This window comes from Manis javanica, chromosome 9, assembly GCF_040802235.1.
Source record: "Manis javanica isolate MJ-LG chromosome 9, MJ_LKY, whole genome shotgun sequence".
Classification (NCBI taxonomy): Eukaryota; Metazoa; Chordata; class Mammalia; order Pholidota; family Manidae; genus Manis; species Manis javanica.
The window spans coordinates 112,925,614-112,946,065 of NC_133164.1; the positions used below are offsets into that span (position 1 = coordinate 112,925,614).

Genomic DNA, 20,452 nt, shown 5'->3' on the forward strand with positions numbered 1-20,452 from the left:
AGAAAGGATCCAAGGAGGACAACACCAAGACACATAATAATTAAAATGGCAAGGATCAAGGACAAGGAAAGAGTTTTAAAGGCAGCTAGAGAGAAAAAGGTCACCTATAAAGGAAAACCAATCAGGCTAACATCAGACTTCTCAACAGAAACCCTACAGGCCAGAAGAGAATGGCATGATATACTTAATGCAATGAAACAGAAGGGCCTTGAACCAAGGATACTGTATCCAGCACGACTATCATTTAAATATGATGGTGGGATCAAACAATTCCCAGACAAGCAAAAGCTGAGGGAATTTGCTTCCCACAAACCACCTCTACAGGGCATCCTACAGGGACTGCTCTAGATGGGAGCACCCCTAAAAAGAGCACAGAACAAAACACACAACATATGAAGAAGGGAGGAGGAGGAATAAGAAGGGAGAGAAGAAAAGACTCTCCAGACAGTGTATATAACAGCTCAATAAGCGAGCTAAGTTAGGCAGTAAGATACTAAAGAAGCTAACCTTGAACCTTTGGTAACCACGAATCTAAAGCCTGCAATGGCAATAAGTACATATCTTTCAATAGTCACCCTAAATGTAAATGGACTTAATGCACCAATCAAAAGACATAGAGTAATAGAATGGATAAAAAAGCAAGACCCATCTATATGCTGCTTACAAGAAACTCACCTTAAACCCAAAGATAAGCATAGACTAAAAGTCAAGGGATGGAAAAACATATTTCAGGCAAACAACAGTGAGAAGAAAGCAGGGGTTGCAGTACTAATATCAGACAAAATAGACTTCAAAACAAAGAAAGTAACAAGAGATAAAGAAGGCCACTACATAATGATAAAGGGCTTAGTCCAACAAGAGGATATAACCATTCTAAATATATATGCACCCAATACAGGAGCACCAGCATATGTGAAGCAAATACTAACAGAACTAAAGAGGGAAATAGACTGCAATGCATTCATTGTAGGAGACTTCAACACACCACTCACCCCAAAGGATAGATCCACCGGGCAGAAAATAAGTAAAGACACACAGGCACTGAACAACACACTAGAACAGATGGACCTAATAGACATCTATAGAACTTTACATCCAAAAGCAACAGGATATACATTCTTCTCAAGTGCACATGGAACATTCTCCAGAATAGACCACATACTAGCTCACAAAAAGAGCCTCAGTAAATTCCACAATATTGAAATTCTACCAACCAATTTTTCAGACCACAAAGGTATGAAAGTAGAAATAAATTCTACAAAGAAAACAAAAAGGCTCACAAACACATGGAGGCTTAACAACATGCTACTAAATAATCAATGGATCAATGAACAAATCAAAATAGAGATCAAGGAATATATAGAAACAAATGACAACAACAACACTAAGCCCCAACTTCTGTGGGATGCAGCGAAAGCAGTCTTAAGAGGAAAGTATATAGCAATCCAGGCACACTTGAAGAAGGAAGAACAATCCCAAATGAATAGTCTAACATCACAATTATTAAAACTGGAAAAAGAAGAACAAATGAGGCCTAAAGTCAGCAGAAGGAGGGACATAATAAAGATCAGAGAAGAAATAAACAAAATTGAGAAGAATAAAACAATAGCAAAAATCAACGAAACCAAGAGCTGGTTCTTTGAGAAAATAAACAAAATAGATAAGCCTCTAGCCCAACTTATTAAGAGAAAAAGAGAGTCAACACAAATCAACATAATCAGAAATGAGAATGGAAAAATCACGACAGACTCCACAGAAATACAAAGAATTATTAAAGACTACTATGAAAACCTATATGCCAACAAGCTGGAAAACCTAGAAGAAATGGACAACTTCCTAGAAAAATACAACCTCCCAAGACTGACCAAGGAAGAAACACAAAAGTTAAACAAACCAATTACAAGCAAAGAAATTGAAACAGTAATCAAAAAACTACCCAAGAACAAAACCCCGGGGCCGGACGGATTTACCTCGGAATTTTATCAGACACACAGAGAAGACATAATACCCATTCTCCTTAAAGTGTTCCACAAAATAGAAGAAGAGGGAATACTCCCAAACTCATTCTATGAAGCCAACATCACCCTAATACCAAAACCAGGCAAAGACCCCACCAAAAAAGAAAATTACAGACCAATATCCCTGATGAACGTAGATGCAAAAATACTCAATAAAATATTAGCAAACAGAATTCAACAGTATATCAAAAGGATCATACACCATGACCAAGTGGGGTTCATCCCAGGGATGCAAGGATGGTACAACATTCGAAAATCCATCAACATCATCCACCACATCAACAAAAAGAAAGACAAAAACCACATGATCATCTCCATAGATGCTGAAAAAGCATTTGACAAAATTCAACATCCATTCATGATAAAAACTCTCAGCAAAATGGGAATAGAGGGCAAGTACCTCAACATAATAAAGGCCATATATGATAAACCCACAGCCAGCATTATACTGAACAGCGAGAAGCTGAAAGCATTTCCACTGAGATCGGGAACCAGACAGGGATGCCCACTCTCCCCACTGTTATTTAACATAGTACTGGAGGTCCTAGCCACGGCAATCAGACAAAACAAAGAAATACAAGGAATCCAGATTGGTAAAGAAGAAGTTAAACTGTCACTATTTGCAGATGATATGATACTGTACATAAAAAACCCTAAAGACTCCACTCCAAAACTACTAGAACTGATATCGGAATACAGCAAAGTTGCAGGATACAAAATCAACACACAGAAATCTGTAGCTTTCCTATACACTAACAACGAATCAATAGAAAGAGAAATCAGGAAAACAATTCCATTCACCATTGCATCAAAAAGAATAAAATACCTAGGAATAAACCTAACCAAGGAAGTGAAAGACTTATACTCTGAAAACTACAAGTCACTCTTAAGAGAAATTAAAGGGGACACTAATAAATGGAAACTCATCCCATGCTCATGGCTAGGAAGAATTAATATCGTCAAAATGGCCATCCTGCCGAAAGCAATATACAAATTTGATGCAATCCCTCTCAAATTACCAGCAACATTCTTCAATGAATTGGAACAAATAATTCAAAAATTCATATGGAAACACCAAAGACCCCGAATAGCCAAAGCAATCCTGAAAAAGAAGAATAAAGTAGGGGGGATCTCACTCCCCAACTTCAAGCTCTACTACAAAGCCATAGTAATCAAGACAATTTGGTACTGGCACAAGAACAGAGCCACAGACCAGTGGAACAGATTAGAGACCCCAGAAATTAACCCAAACATATATGGTCAATTAATATTTGATAAAGGAGCCATGGACATACAATGGCAAAATGACAGTCTCTTCAACAGATGGTGCTGGCAAAACTGGACAGCTACATGTAGGAGAATGAAACTGGACCATTGTCTAACCCCATATACAAAGGTAAACTCAAAATGGATCAAAGACCTGAATGTAAGTCACGAAACCATTAAACTCTTGGAAAAAAACATAGGCAAAAACCTCTTAGACATAAACATGAGTGATCTCTTCTTGAACATATCTCCCCGGGCAAGGAAAACAACAGCAAAAATGAGCAAGTGGGACTACATTAAGCTGAAAAGCTTCTGTACAGCGAAAGACACCATCAATAGAACAAAAAGGAACCCTACAGTATGGGAGAATATATTTGAAAATGACAGATCTGATAAAGGCTTGACGTCCAGAATATATAAAGAGCTCACACGCCTCAACAAACAAAAAACAAATAACCCAATTAAAAAATGGGCAGAGGAACTGAACAGACAGTTCTCCAAAAAAGAAATACAGATGGCCAAGAGACACATGAAAAGATGCTCCACATCGCTAATTATCAGAGAAATGCAAATTAAAACTACAATGAGGTATCACCTCACACCAGTAAGGATAGCTGCCATCCAAAAGACAAACAACAACAAATGTTGGCGAGGCTGTGGAGAAAGGGGAACCCTCCTACACTGCTGGTGGGAATGTAAATTAGTTCAACCATTGTGGAAAGCAGTATGGAGGTGCATCAAAATGCTCAAAACAGACCTACCATTTGACCCAGGAATTCCACTCCTAGGAATTTACCCTAAGAACGCAGCAATCAAGTTTGAGAAAGACAGATGCACTCCTATGTTTATCGCAGCACTATTTACAATAGCCAAGAATTGGAAGCAACCTAAATGTCCATCTGTAGATGAATGGATAAAGAAGATGTGGTACATATACACAATGGAATACTACTCAGCCATAAGAAGTGGAAAAATCCAACCATTTGCAGCAACATGGATGGAGCTGGAGAGTATTATGCTCAGTGAAATAAGCCAAGCGGAGAAAGAGAAATACCAAATGATTTCACTCATCTGAGGAGTATAGGAACAAAGGAAAAACTGAAGGAACAAAACAGCAGCAGAATTACAGAACCCAAAAATGGACTAACAGGTACCAAAGGGAAAGGAACTGGGGAGGATGGGTGGGCAGGGAGGGATAAGGGGGGGGAAGAAGAAGGGGGGTATTAAGATTAGCATGCATGGGGGGGAGGGAGAAAGGGGAGGGTGGGCTGCACAACACAGAGAGGACAAGTAGTGACTCTACAACATTTTGCTAAGCTGATGGACAGTAACCGTAATGTGGTTGTTAGGGGGGACCTGATATAGGGGAGAGCATAGTAAACATAGTATTCTTCAGGTAAGTGTAGATTAAAAATTTAAAAAAAAAAAAAAGAAAGAAAGAAAGAAAAGGGGGATTACTCCTTAACAGGATAAAACTATTGGTAAATCAAAGATCAACGCATGCTTTAAATATCCTTAATGTTGATCACTTAAAGGGTGTCAGATGATCAGCTATGGAGGTACTCTTTTCTGATAATATTCCTTTCTCTTAATTAAAAAAAAAAAAAAAAAAAAGCAGTTACTGTGTGCTGACCTCCAATGAGTTCTGCACAGTGGTATAGAGGGCATGTCAAAGGGTGGGCAAAGGGTCTGTTTGTTTCTACGCAGAAGATCAAGGCCTAGCTTGGATACCCAGAAAATGAACTAAGATACGATATGAGGAGGAGCTTCCGGCATCAGCACTCTCTGGAGGACTCGTGCCGGGGGATGATCATCAAAAAGCCTCCACAGGGATCCGGACGATGCTGCGGTTGTGGCTGCATCCAGCCCACCATCTCCTGGACTTGCCATAAGAAGGAGGAGGGAGATGTCTAGGCTGGCATGTGCATACAGTGAGACAACGAATTTGACTGGATCTGTACTGTTGGAACTCAACCAGGAGTTGGGAGGGGTGCAAGTTGTAGCACCCCAAAATCTCATGACTATAGACTATCTATGGTTAAAAGAACATATGGGATGTGAACAGATCCCAGAAATGGGCTGCTTTAATTTGTCTGATGGTTCAAGTACAGTTGGAAAATATCCATCATATCATAGATAAATTTTCACAAATGCCTAGGGTGCCTAAATGGTTTTCTTGGCTTCACTGGAGATGGCTGGTAATTATAGATTTGCTTTGTTTATGTCACCGTATTCCTATTATGTCAATATGTGTGTGCAAATTAGTTAGTAGTTTAAAACCTATACATACTTAAGGTACTATACAAGAAGATATGTCAAAGAAATAATCAATCCTCCCAAGTTTCCTTCATATGCTACATCTATAGCTTTTCTTCTTCCTTCCTAATTACAAACTTTAAATAGAATTCGTGCCTCATATCGAATTTACCGAGTATCATAATTCCTCCAGGTGGTAAAGATACCTCGAGACAAGTGCTGGGCATAGAAGCCACAGGGCATAAATCTGCAAAGAAGTAAAAAGCTAACCTTTGGAAACAATATGGCTTCTCTCTCACTTACCAACTTTACATTTCCCTGTATGGCCCCGGAAGATGACTGGTTAGCCAGAGACGGGTAAGATTCCTCAAGGGAGGAACAACCTAAGACAGGCACAGTCGCAGGGGGGCCATCAGGTGAGAATTTGGGGATCAACAGAGGTGAGGCTCAGAACCTCACCCCCCCTGCTTTGAGAGAAATCTTCTGCATCCGTGGATGTCTTGCTGCCCTTGTCTAGCCTGGATTAATACTTAGTCCATAGGCACACACCTGATCATCTGATCATCTACATTTGCCTTCTTACAGCACTAAACTATGTTTTCTACCTTTATCTTGCATCTACCTACCACTTCAGCATTTTATTAAAAATAAAAATAATAATAATAATAGGAGAAATGTGGGATCAACATATAAATCAAGTACAAAAATCAAATGAATATTCATATTTGACCTGATGGTTTATAGGTCATATTGCATGATCAAAACCGAAAGTTTCTGTGATGACTGCCCTTGTACTGTTCACCATATAAGAATTTATTCACTCTGTAAGAATTCGTTCACCATGTAAGAACTTGTTCGTTATGCTTCAGAAGATTGGAGACTGACGAGAATTAGGCTTGAGATGGATTAATGATTGTACATTGAGCATTGACCCCCCTATACTGAATTTTATTGTTGTTAACAACCATTTGATCAATAAATATGAGAGATGCCCTCTCAAAAAAAAAAAAAAAAAAAAAAAAAAAAACCACACTCTACACAATGACTTACCCTCACTATTCTCTTTACTCACTCTTCCTCCCTCAAACTGTTGTCCCTCGCTCTACTTTTTCCATTTTCAGTGTGATCAGCTCTGGGAAAACAAAGTGTATTTAGCTGTTAAGTACTATAGATTATATCGAACGACACCAGTCACCCAGCACTAAAAAGCCTCATAAAAGGAAGAAATTTGTTTCTTTACAAGTCAGAATCTCAGAGCAGAAGGTAAAATGAGGGAATCCAGAGGAGAGCCAGACTGTTTAGAGCTGCTTTCTTAGAGCCGAGATTTGCCAAACCACCCATTTCTGGGGCTTTAGTCTAGCAAGGTCCCATTCACCTCTACTAAGAGTGGCATCGAAGTCTAATGGCACTGCCCTTCCCCAGATGGAAAGGACAGGAATAAAACGAAAGCCAAGGCAACTGGGAGACCTAGGCTGAATCACGTTTAGGCTTCAAAACTGATTACCACTGTCCTCCTAATTTACAAGGAATTCTAAATTGTCTGGAAAGCGTCTCTTTTTCAATTTCCATAGCAGATTGCACTTGACCCCAAGAGAATGTTATTTTAAAGAGCACATTGTAGAGAGGGTTTGGCATCTCCACGGGTAGTTCCACAAATAAGGAGTAATAAGTCTGGGATGAAATCTGACATGTTCCTTTTAACTTCTTAGTGAAGATATTTTTCCTTCTAAGTCAACAAACATCTTGCAGGGAAGATGCCATGAGATGCAATTCTCCAATATTTATTACTTTGATATAAACTCAAGGTATAAGAATGATTAATTTGATAGCTCTGACTCCACTGTTGGAAAATAAGAAAAGTAAACTACTGTCTCTGCAAGAAAAAACCAACTCTTTGAACTAATATTTAGCATTTTGTGTACAGAAATAAAGGCAATTTATTAAATGAATTTTGTTTGCCTAAAAGATTGCTCTTCCATAGACGAGTTATTTACCTTTTTCTTAGGTGAACTAACAGACCATGAGAAAATCTTGCTTATTGGGAACATGAGTGAATTTGACTTCTTGCATACATAATGATTCCATGGGAATCTGACTGAAAGGGTGATGTAAATGTCTGGCAATTGCCCTCAGGTGCTACCTACCCGGGTTTACGGAACCAGCAACCAGTACTAATTGCTGTTTCTGGAAATCTGCTGCAGGTCCTAACACCCCCAGATAAACAGTTACACTTCCCAAGAAGAAACACAATACAAAGGATTATTATCTGTGGCATCAGCGAGAAAGGAGAAAAACCTGTAGCTTACCTCAGGGAATTATCAGTTGCCATCAGTGCCCTGATGTAGAGGGAATGCATGCAAACTGCAGCCTGGTCTCCACCCACAGTAGGACGGAGCTAGGGCTGGTTCCCTTCCCAGCCCCCACTTGGAATAAGAGACTCAGCAGGAAATCCCTCCCGCATCTTGGGTTGGAAGTGCTGGGCATTGTGTATACAAGTACCCCCATCACAGCCCACACTGCTGTCATGTTTACATATGGGCACATTCCAAAAGCATCCTACCTACTACACACAAAAGACAAGGTGACTCATCTGCTAGTCACATGGTTCCACCAAGAAGGAAAACAGTCCAAAAGAGCATAAACACACATAAATACACTCTGGGTATCAGCTCAAGAAACCCAGAGCGCATGTAGGTTTACGCATTGCCAAATTAGCTGTCAAAGGGCTCAGACTGAAATTCTACGATGATCAGCAATCCAGCCTTGAATTGGAATCCAGCTCTCAAAGTTATTTCTCAAGATTAAACTGATCCCACCATTCCTTCAAACAAGTTATTCATTGAGTGTTTGAGTGTTTATTATTTACCAAACCCTGTGCAACAACCCTACCAGGCACAGCAAATTCTGCTATTTAAGGTGAATTTTTCAAAGATGCCATTAGCTTTATATGTTGTATAGTCTAGCGCTTTTTTTTGCCTTTATTAAAGAGCAGTTTTTAAAAATAATAATAGTGAAATGATCCTATTCCAAAAAGCAGATTCATAAATAATAATCATAATATAAATAATAAATATCTCATTCCAAAAGGCAGAATCAAAATAAAGGCTCTGACAAAGCTCTAATGCCTCTCCTCTCCCATTCTCTCTTCTCCTAGGATGGCTTTTTCTCTAGCCTTGTGAAATGTCCATAAAGCCTGTTTCAAGATACAGAACAACAATACAGAATAAGGACAGGACCTCTAAGTAGGGTGACCGACTCAACCCAAGTTTCCTGGGATTGTTGAGGTTTTAAAACAGAAAGTCCCTTGACCCAGGTTACCTTCCTCTTCCTACCCAAGCTGAGTCAGTGGGTCACGCTATCCTCAAGAATCCAGACACTAGGTAAAGGAGGTCCATTACAGGAGGTTCTTTACTTTGCTTGGGAGGAGGGAGGCCACAGGAGACAGGAGGGTGGTGCCCTTCAAAGGAGGCCTTGCCCACATCTACCTCAGACCCTCCCAGCTTTCTCTGGCTTCCTCCTGAGAAGGCCTATCATTTTAAACTACACACCATTTAAGCAAAGCTTTACAAACATTTTGAATGACAGGACATAAAAAAGAAATCCTCACACAAATGCCAAAGGCTATAGTTACTTGGCCTGTAGTTATCTCCTTGGCTAGTTTAAGAGTCTCCTGTTTAGACCACAACTATTCAACCCGAGATTTCCAGAATCTAGCACCAAGACTGGCGGATGGTAGATGCTAAATAAAATGGGCATTAATAATAGCTGCCATTATGTAGTACTTATGATGTATAAGGCAACAGCCTCAGACTTTATACAGGTGATCTTACTGTCACAGTAACTCAATGAGGTTGATTGTCCTCCATTTCCCAGCTGGCTCAGTCAGCCCCTTATTCATTCAAGGTCATTATGGCAGAGCTCACATTGGAACCCATACACATTGGAACCTGCTTCAAAATTGAAAACCTGTATGTTTTTACCTGCTCAACTGAATCAGGATCAAATAAGGTAGGCACACAAGGTAAGGGATAAAGGACTGAGAGCGAATATCAAATACATTTACTTTATTCTCTCCCCTTTTAGCTTTGCCATTTCAAAAACAAACACAAAAAGCAGGAAATCACATTGAGATAATTCATACATTAAGCTAAGGCAAGGTAGTAATTTTCATTAGACTCATGCAGAATTATGCCTCGCAAACAGTAGGTGCTCAGTACTTGAATAAGTTTAATACATACAACTGTATATCTAATTGTAAGTCCGGGGAAAGGACATCCCAGGGCAAAATACTTCTAAAACCAAAATCAGTCAAAGGGAGAAAAAAAGTTTAAAATCTGTTTATTGCTCACAAGCTGCATTCCCAGGCCGGCTCTCTTTCCTGCTCAGGCAGAAGCAAAACTGTCCCTCCCCATCACCTCTCAGGTACAGATAAGCACCTGGTTGCCCAGGTAATTACTCACTGATATGGAGAACTTCTCTCCACCCAGAAGATATGCAAATACACTAAAGCCACACTTCTTTCCACCTCTGAATGCCTACTGATATGCAGATATACTAAAGCAGGTGAGATATTCTGGAAATGCTACAATTTTACCCACACTGATATAGGGTTTAAGTTGTTGATGTTCAGTGTCTCAAATGCTCTTTCACCCATCACCATAGGTGCACAGAGCAATTCCTACCTAAGGTTCTGACGTGTTAGTGGAATACAGCAGGAATGGATGGACAGGTAGTTACCTCAGTTAAGGATGGCTCTGTACCTGCATGTTGAATTAGCTATTTACTCTAATATGGCAGTAATCCTTATGTCTCATGCAACAAAGACGCAAATTCTCTAAACACAGAGATCTATCCACGTGCTCTCCAACCACTTTTAATCTCATATTAACCTGCAAGGAAGCAATTTGCAAATCTACCCCAGGGTAATATAAGTACAAAAGGATATCACACCAAATACTCTGTTTTTGAGACATTTATCTCAGCTCCATTCATTATCCCTCAAACTGAGAACATTATTTTGATGTTAATGTATTCCTGGCCATTTTCTCCAAGCAGCTGAATACATTTCCTCTTTCAGAATAACACTATCCATAATGATCAAGCATTCTGAGTGTTAAAGAAGAGTTCCTATCAGAGCTTCTATCATGAGAATGACAGATACTGCAAAATCAAAAGAGGTGAGGTAAACCAGATGTCTATCACATCTATCACACGGTACTTAACAGCTACAAGTTATTTCTTTATGTTATGAAGGGAGATGTGGTGAACATTTGTGGGCAACTGCCATCCACTGTGTCAAACCCAAACAGCAGAGCCTGCTCCTTGAGATTGTGGGGTGGCCTGCTGGGTATACAGTTCTAATGTTGCCTGCTGTAAGTGACCAAGGAGAGGGTTTGTGAGTTGTTTTATTGTTTTAGAAGGAGACAACAAATTCAAGTTGAAAAACAAACCACTTATTTTGTTAGTGATAACCCTCAATGAGAACATTCACCTCCAGACCACTGGTGTGCACACTGCAGCCTAGCAACTCTAATGTGATTCAACATTTAGCCATTATTCATGCAAGTGGGGGAAGCTCTTAAAAATAAGTTTCTCTCTTCTTAACTTCTTTTAAGTATACAGGCCAAAAGCATTTATAATTGCTGTGCGCCACAGTGAGTTAAAATCATTTCTGTATTGTCAAAAATTCACCAATGATTGCATATTAATTGAGCCTTTACTTTGTACAAACATGGTAGGGATACAAAACAGGTCCAAACTTCATCCGGTCTTCATCTTAAAGGAGCTTGCAAGAGAACCTGAGATCCTGCTGGTTCAATCTCTACATCTGTCAGCTCACAGGCCCCTTGGAAGGAACTGTGTCCCCACTCTCTCCCCCAGCTAAGCAATTATTGCAAGAGTCCCATTCATCAGGATGCTTAGGGTACGTGAACACATCCTGGGACATCATCCATACACATCCCTTTATGAGAACTAGTTCGAGTGGTTCTGTTCTTTGCCATTAGACAGAAAAAGACACTTCGTTCTTAGGTGATTAATACAAGACAATCTATGGTAAGTGCCCTTTGTAGAATTAATGAATGACTGTTGAATGTAATGAGAGATGGAGGCGATTTTGCCAGAGAACTTTGGAGGAGTGAATGACTGCTATGGGCTGAAGTGATGGAATTACATTTTTTATGAGTTAAGAGCCGAGTCGTACCTTTAAGGATGGGGTATACAGAGAGGATATTGTAGGCTGAAGAAAATTCCAAAATTAAGAGAGGCTATGCAAAGCATTTTTGGAGAATAGTGGGTTAACCACCCCAGCTAATGTTGTATTTTAAAGTCAGGCAAAGCAAAAGTCAAGGTTGGACAGGAAGTTTGGGGTCAAGCTGGGAAAATTTTCAAAAGGGAAACTAAAGAATATGAACTTCATCCCCAAAACACAGAAGCCGCTGCAGGTTACTAAGCAAGAGAATGAACAATTAAAATGGCCTACTGTCCTAATGGTGACAGGATGTTATAAATATGGATTCACAGTGGGAAAGCCAGGAGGTAAAGGTACCCATTCTAACAGCCCAGAGAGAAATAAGGTTCCTGGCTAGGCTCTGGCAATGCAGATGGAAATTAAAGGAGATGTGGGAGCAGGGGGCACACACACTATTTGAGGCCACTGTCTTTAAATCTCCCAATGGCAGTAAGTCAACTAGAAACAGAAAATCCTTCAACAAAGAAGAGGACTTACCCAAATTACGATTTCAGTCACTGAGGCAGACTCCTACAACTCACAATGCAGCTCACAACGCCATGAGAGAAACAGCAGAAATACCAGTGCCTTCCTCCCTTCTGGCTTCTCCCATACTACCAAAGACAGTGCCAGGGACCACACCTACTCCACAAGTGTCCTCTACCTGGACAGCTGACTTCAGTATGAAATTAGACTGGTAGGGACTCAGAGGCCAAACAAAAGACAGCAGTGGATTTTGGAGCTTCCCGAACATATTTCAAGCCTGGTCCCTCAGAGCTTAATTTTCCCTCTCCCTCAATCTGGGCCTCACTCTCCGCCCAAGCCTTGCACTTGGAATTGGTTCCTGGAGGTCTTGGATGGGCTCTATCTGGTTCAAAAGTAACCAGAGTGACCCAAGGCCACCCTATCACATTCCTGCCTCCTCTAGAACTTACTGGTTGCCCTGCAATCTGTGCTGTAGGAGGTCACCTCCTGGATATGAAGCCCTCTGCTACTCTTTTTCTACCCTGAGCTGTTCCAAACTCAGGAAGTCTGACCCAGGAGGCAGATAGTGAGGGCAAGTCTGTAAGTGACACCTGCCTATTACATAATGTTAAACATAGAACCTCCTAGAAATAGCCCTGGAATTATCTCCTGGCCTATCACTTGAGAATCCAGTTCTGTCTTTTTTAGTACAAGAAATATTGAATTGTGGTCAAATGGGATCATAGGACTAGTTCTGGCTGAAGCAATCTAAGCCCCTCTGGGTCAGATCATGCCATTGCTAGGGCTAGATCCTGTGGAGTTTCTTCCCCCGTGCAGCTGGGAAAGATCAAGCACACTCAAGATCACACTTCCATCCCATCAGTGTGGGTCCCTGGGTTGACTACGAGGGGCAGGTGATCACGCTGAACACACAGGGTGAGAAAAAAAGAAATTGTATTTAGCCAGTGAGATTTGGAGGTTATTGTTCCCGCAGCATAACCTAACCTACCTTGCTGATACATCACCATTTAATAAAGACAGAAACTTGCGAAGTCCTCTCTGAATCTGTTTTCTAAATCAGATAATACAGAGGAGCAGGATTTGCTTCAAAATTCAAATGTGGCAGGGACTGAGTAACACCTTGAAATGTAGAGGGTGCCAGCAGGATAGACAGGTCCAAACAGCTCTGAGGGAGTAAGGAATGAACACAGAATGACCTCTCGACAATGGTGCAATCTAACCATTCATGTGGAATTCAGCTGAGAGGGTAAAGAAAAGGTCACCTTCTGACAACAGGTTCAGTCATTTATGAAGTAGTGAGTTTCCCAATGAAAGAGGCATTCAAATAGAGGCTGAGTGATTATATGCTCCTGCCTCAGAAGTCCAATACCACTCTTTGTTCCTCTCAGGCTTCCATTGGAGTTATTAGAATTGGGTCTTCATTTTGCCATCATGTTGTAAGCTACCTGAAGGTGGTTTATTTTTATGTGTCCATCCCACCCCACCCTTTGGCACCTTTCATAGAGCCTATCGTCTAGCAGGTGCTTGATAAACATCAGCTGAATGAATTAAATGAACAGTTTAAGGACTCAGGCATTAGGGGGCAAAGGTTGGTCAAATAACCTCTAGGGCACCCCCAACCTAAAGTTAAACACACTACTGCAGACATGTGGGGGTGGGGAGCCTCCACCTAAAGAACAAATTAAACATCAGTACAACACTGTTACAATTTATTACTATACACAATTTAAAACCACAGTGAGACCTAACATTGCACTATGGCTATCTTTGTTCTTGGATGTGCATTTACATGCGCAGGCAGCTGTTTTCCCATGTGCAATTTTGTGTGTGAGGTATTTATTTTTTCTATTAAAGAAAACCACACCCTTTGTTTCTATTGCATTATTACACTCCCTATTATCCCCCATCACGTGGCTTTTCCTCTCCCAAGAATACAGCACACACCCTGCATTATTGCTGACATAAAAATTACTTGTCAGAGTATCTCTATCCTAGCACCACTGCAAATCTGATCTTTGTAAAAGCATTTGCCTTTGTTTCGGCTGGGACGAGATAACTCATCTACTTCTCCTGGTGGATTCCTGAATGCTTTGAGTAAAAGGATAAATGCTAGCTAGTGTCACTTATGTTTTTTAAAGTCGCCTTTCAAAACAAAATTACTCTGGAGGTGAATGACAAATATTTCAAGTTTTTAAATGTTATTTTTCAAGGGATTTGGGGGCAGGAGGAATGGTGAAGACAGAATCTGCCGGAGACACCATGTGGCCGCTGCAGTGCAAGAGAGAGGCACCAGTAGCCTTTGGCCCTCAGCAATCCCTACTTCCCCAGAAGACCACCGAGTCTATTTCCATACCCATTCTTATTCCCTGCTGCTTGTGCAGGATGCCAGGACTGTGACCTCTAAGAGATGATGGCAATGCCAAGGTGCCCTGATCCGACTGAAGGTTACCTTTTCACTGAGCTCTATCAAGATAACCCCAGGTCTGAGTAGGTTGACATCAAAACAGAACTATCCTTAGAAAGAAAAGAACAGGCCAGAGTCTTTGGAGAAGAACCAACAACCTATAGATAAAATGCAGACTGAGAGCCTAATGGTTCATGGCTGTGTAAACGGAAACTTAACTAAAGCGCTGTCCTTCTGTTCTTTCTGTCCTACAGACAGCCCTCCCTTCTGCCTCCCAGTAAACTTACCGCTGGCATGTACCCCTCGATACTGCAAACACTATTACAATGAAGGGATGAGTGAGAGACATTATTTCATAAGGAGGTTATTACATTTGACCAATGCCCTAATTGAGCATTAGCCTTACAATGATACCTTTTCAACAATCGATATCCCACTTACAGACTGAAGCCAAAATACATTACTACAGAGAGAAAACCAGAGATACATCTAAACCCCACATTCAGATACAACTGCCTATGTGTTGATTATATAAAATTCCCATCAAGGAAACCAGTTGGAATTTATACGACCCTAAAGCACCTTGCCCTCAATGACTTCTCCAAAAGGAAGGTTTAAAGTCATCTGCAATTTCTTTCTCTGAACCAGGGGTTTCAGCAGCCCCACTCCTCCACACAGACAAGAACGGAGTGGTGTGATGGAGAAACCACCCCAACAGCCCCATGCAAACGCTGTTGTCCCCAAAGACCCAGAGACACCCAGGCGGCTACCCGGATTATTAGAGGTTACCTGAGTCTGTCACCGAGTCCCTTTCACCCCCTCCTGCGTGATGACATCAAGTGGAAATGGTACGCGTTTGGGAGGCAAGAGGCTGACAAGCAGGAAGCTGAGCTTTGTTCAGCCTGCAGTGAAAATACATGCAGTCAGGGTTAGATACGCGCCAGAGAGAAATCCAAGCAGCCTCCCAGCCAGCGGCTGTGGAGTGGGTGCACTGGGAGGCGGAGGAGGGCGGCGGAGGTGTGGAGGGCTGGCGGACCGTGGAGGGGGCGTAACGCTTCCTAATTGTCTCTACAGGATAAATAACCACCTCCCGCCACTCCTCTGCAGTCTCCCCCGCCCCCAAGTTCTCCTCTGGTGGTAGAGCTTCTAGCAACGGTAATCCCTCAGAAAGAAATGCGAGAAGGCAGAGAATAACGTCTTGGGGCAAACACACATTAGCAAAATATGCTAGGAAAACCCGCTGATACGGGAATGCAGGGCGCCCAGTCACCCTTCCAGACCAGGCAGACACACCAGCGCTGCATTCGCGAGCATCCTTCTTTCCTTTGCCCCAGTGCATCACCTTATCAAGTCACTGGTCCCCGTTTTGCCGATCCCTCCACTCTTTCCAAAACCGTGCACCGTTCACCTAACCCCACCCCACCCTAGACTGGATCGGTGGCCGCCGCCCTCCCGAGCAGGTCCCTCAAGTCCAGCCTGCTTTGTCCTGCCACTGCCTTTTCAGGAGCAAGTGCCCTAGGCATGTGGGTCCGCACAAAAGACCCCCAACATCTGGCCCGCCACTGGACCCTCCTCCTTGGAGGGGCTCTGGGTACGCTGAGGGGCGCGCGAGGGCAACTTCTCGGGGTGGAGCACAAGGGGCTGGCGAAGTGACCACACCGGGTGTGTGCGGGGTGGGGGCGTAGCTGGGGCGCGCGCGCGCGCACGTGCACAGCCAGGGGCGCGCGCGGCGCGGGCACGAGATGAGCTCCCTCGGACCGGAGCTCCAGGGGGCATCCGAGGACTCAGCGGAGCAGCCGACAGCGCCCAGCCGCCGCCGAACTCAGCCAGCGCTCGGCAGAAACGCAACTCTAGGGGCCATCTCCCCGCGCCCCGGGGCCGCCCCGCGGCGCCCGCGCTCCCCTCCTCGGGAACCCCGCGGCCACCCACCGTCCAAAAGGAGCACCCAGTACACTGGGCGGCAGCTCCCCTTTCCCGCTGCCCGGGCTCAGGGTACGGCCGCGGTGGCGCCGAAGACATCCCTTCGCGCCCGTCTCGCGGCCCCGACCCCGGAGGGCCGAGCAGAGCAACAGACCGAAACTCACCGCCTCTCTCCGCAGCGATGTCGGCAGCCCCTACAGAGGCGGCGGCGGCGGCAGCATCGCAGGCCGGTCCCGGCAGCGCGCCCCACGCTTGGCCGGACGCGCGGCGTCCGCGCCTGCAGCCCAGCTCCCGGCTCGGCCCTCGGGAGGCACCCCGCCTGCCCGGCCGTCCTCCGGGCTCCCGGCCGGACCCGCCGCCAGCGCTCGGCTCCGCGCGGGAGCTTTTTGTCACCGCCCAGACTAAGGCACGGGAGGGGGCGGGGCGGGAGGCCGGGCTGTGCCCCCGAGGCCCCGCCCCTCGCCGGCAGCTCCACCTCCTCCGGCTCCGGCCCCAGCCCCGCTCGTCCCGGACGTCCGTCGGTCGGGGATCGCTCGCAACCCCCGGGCGAGGCGCTGCCCAGCCTCCCTCGCGCGCGCTGTCGGCCGTGTCCCAGCCTCGGCGGGGACTCGCCGTGGTCCGAGGGGAACCTGAGGGGAGTCAGGTGTTCGAGGAGGCTGGGCCCGCCGGCAGAGGGCGGGGCCGCGGCGGGGGCGAGGCTGGCGGGGAGCCGCCGGCAGCACGCGACCGGGAACCGGGAGAGAGGAGTTGAGGTCGTCACGATCCCGAAACTGCTCTCGATCCGTCTCAGGGCCACAACTTCGGGCTGGCCCTAAAAGTTCCCCAGGTCCAAGAGAGGCAGGGTCCTGCTCTCCTGGGAGGAGGACGCCGCCAAAGAGGTCTGAACGGATGCCACCCCGCCAGCTGGAGCCCTCGCTTGGGCTGTAAGGAGAGAAGCAGGGAGCTGCATGTCCTGAGGGTTACGGGGCGGTGCGACCCAAGAGGGCCTCGGGGCCCACCCTCTTCTCCACCTTGAAGCCTAACTCCTACCTCAGGGACATGCTTGGAATGTCTACGTCCTCCAGCAAAATCTGAAGAGCTGGTCTCTTGCCTCTTGTGTTAACTGCAAAACAGGAGAATGGAGGACGGAGGTCTCTGGTAGAGGCTGGTTTCCGTGCTCTGTAGTGCCCTTTTAAATGATTCTATGTGGACCGAAGACCCAAAACTCTAGTCTATGACTCTGGTCAAGCAGAGTTTGCCAACTTTCCTGGATCTCCAGCACAACAACTGACGGGTCCCTAAGTCATCCGGCCGAGGGCGCAGCCTTTCCCAACTGCTGGAATGCAGTGGCCATAATTTACGCCCTACTGCCTTGTCCACAAGGAAAGAACTGCCATTCTAACCTCTCCCAATAGTTCACTGAGGTGCTTCTTCCAAGATAATGAAAAAGAAACCCTATAAACCAACAGGAGCTCTATGTGACCTACTAAAATTCATAATGTACTCAACTGACCCTCCTTGTCTTGTCCCATAAATAAAGTGTTTCCAGGGTCCTGTCACTAAGCACATGCAGAAATTGGTCACCAAGAGACAGCTTATGGCTCTGTCGGTGTCAGTGTTCTTTCCTTGGATCACAGGAGAGCATTCATGTGGCTAGTCTGTGTCCCTTTGTCCCCTGAAGTTGTACCCTCTATTGCACACCTGGCAGGAGTGAAAGTATATGTGTATTTTTAAAGCCTAAGGTATTGTTGAAGCAGAAGACTTCAGCGGTTTTTATTTTCAGCCTCCCAATTTTTAGATAAAAAATTGTTTTCAATGATTAGTTAATGAGAGTATTGAAAACTCTGATGTGGACCAGGGGCTTGGAATAGGATGGTGCGTTATAACACCCACAAGATTTTACTATGAAAGTTTAGCCTAGAAATATAATGATTATACAAGAGTGACTTTAAAGACTCCTTTTAAGGAGCTAATTTCAGGGATTCGCAATTATTCCAAAATGTTTGACTCTTTTTTTCAGCTGCTTCCAAAACAATTGTTTGGGGGGGATTCAAGCATTCAGCATGGTGTGGGGTAACTTCCATCTTTACTCATTCATTCACACTGGCTGGTATTTTAATCCACACAGCCTTATAGGTGTTCTGCCTTCTGTCCAGTCATGTAAAATGGTCATGCAGAGAAGGTTAACTGAGGCAGATTGGGATAGGCCCGTGTTTAAGACTAGTTGGGGCCCATCGCTGGGTAGGCAGCACCAGTTTGAGTCAGGGTAGGATCAGGTGGCAGCCTGCAGAAGGATTCTTCAGGGATGCAGCTCCAGGGGCCAGGCAGCTAGCACCAGCAGTGTTCAGAGATGCACGCTGGTGGGCAGCATGCACAAAGCTCCTGGCGTCACCCTTTATATCTCGGCACTGCCCACATGCTGGCATGAAATTGGATCAAAGCAGCATGCCAGGTCTTGAGGAACTAGGATTATCAGGGTCACCCCACCCCCACTCCCAGCACTGGGGAATATAAGAGTCAGATATTTATGAATTCATTCAACACATATTCCTTGAGTATGGACTATGTATGGGAACTTGGCTTTAGGTTAGGACAGAGAAGAAAACTGACCCGAATTCCTGCCCTTATGAATATTTACATTCTGATGGAGGAAGTAGGGAATACACAACATAATGAATAAGTAAAATAAATTGCATGTTGGAAGATGAAAAGGGTATAGGAAGAAAAGCAAGTAGGGAAGGGAGTTGATGACATCTCTGGGTTGGAAGAAAGGAGAAATGTTAGCTCAGAGGCCAGGGGAAGCCCTGCTGAGCAGGTGCCCTCTGAGGAGGGCTGGGAGAAGTGAGGGGGAATGCCAGGCCAGGAAACAGGGGAAGACTCCCCGTTCTCAGACATGGTACAAGAGGGGCATCTGTACTTCCCACGGGCAAAGGTTGAGATACTGAAACAGGGTCACAGGGTCAGACCAATAACACTGATTGCTGCTTAGTCACCTGAGGTTGTATCAAAGGTGCTTCAGTCTGGCAGGGATGAGCTCCTATTCATCTTTATACCTGCAGCACGGAGCAGAGTTACAAATAAATGTTTATTGGCTGAGTGCTTGAATCTCCAAGAACCCAGGGTGGGGCTGAGATAAGTGTGAGCCCATAACACCTAGGACAGCCCTTCTACTGAGGGACACCGCCACAAAAGAATGTGATGATCTCTTACACCATTTTCCGTGACTGTCTTATCAAGGTCTGAGGGCAGGTGCCCTGAGCGCATAACACACTAAGAGGGAGGGAGAGAAGGGCAGCCAGGAGAACTAGGATGAGAAACAAACCAGCCCTGCTCAGTGCTAAGATCCCTAAAGATCTTACTCCAGCCCAATAATGAGGACAAGTTGTCTAACATGTTTGTGTTTTACATCTTAAAATTGCATCTTAAAACCAAATTATGATAGTTGCACACTTAAAACAAGTGGATTTTATAAGTACCTAAATTATACCTCAGTTTAAGTTTCTTAAAAGCATTGAAGTGGGAGTCCACGTTTAGATAGCTTTCACGTGCTATCGATGATAAGCCGAAGAGCCATATTTACTCATACTCATTATCATCCTTCCTGATAGATATTTAAACCAAACTGATTTCTGTGAAATAACAGAAAAAATATATATTGGTCATAGCCCCCAGGTCCTGGCACAGAGCTCCTGAAATCCTTATAATTTCCTAAGTAATTAGATCACTAGGAGCATCTTTTGTTCTAATATTATGTCTTGCACTCCAATTCCTGACAAAGAGCTCCTAAATTCCTTGGATTTCCTGGGTGAGAGGAATTTCTGACGAGGTAACTCTGGGTAGGCTTCTTGATGGGGGCTGGCCACCAGAAAGATCAAGCCATAATTAGAAACTTGG

The 20,452-nt window shown here is 44.2% G+C and overlaps 1 protein-coding gene across 4 annotated transcripts in view; it reads right to left on the reverse strand.

Moving 5' to 3' along the window:
• RNF152 (ring finger protein 152) overlaps positions 1 to 20,452 on the reverse strand; it is a 154,103-nt gene that overhangs the window by 58,822 nt on the left and 74,829 nt on the right. Inside the window, exons 7-10 of one of the 4 annotated variants that reach the window (XR_012121258.1) lie at positions 19,552 to 19,611; positions 17,609 to 17,681; positions 16,744 to 17,500; positions 15,449 to 15,561 (exon numbers count right to left, since the gene is read on the reverse strand). The gene's annotated coding sequence lies outside the window, so the exon portion shown is untranslated. Of the gene's footprint in view, positions 1 to 15,448; positions 15,562 to 16,743; positions 17,501 to 17,608; positions 18,158 to 19,551; positions 19,612 to 20,452 lie in introns of those variants that run through there. The other 3 variants (XR_012121259.1, XM_017671438.3, XM_017671448.3) reach the window with 3 other exon arrangements.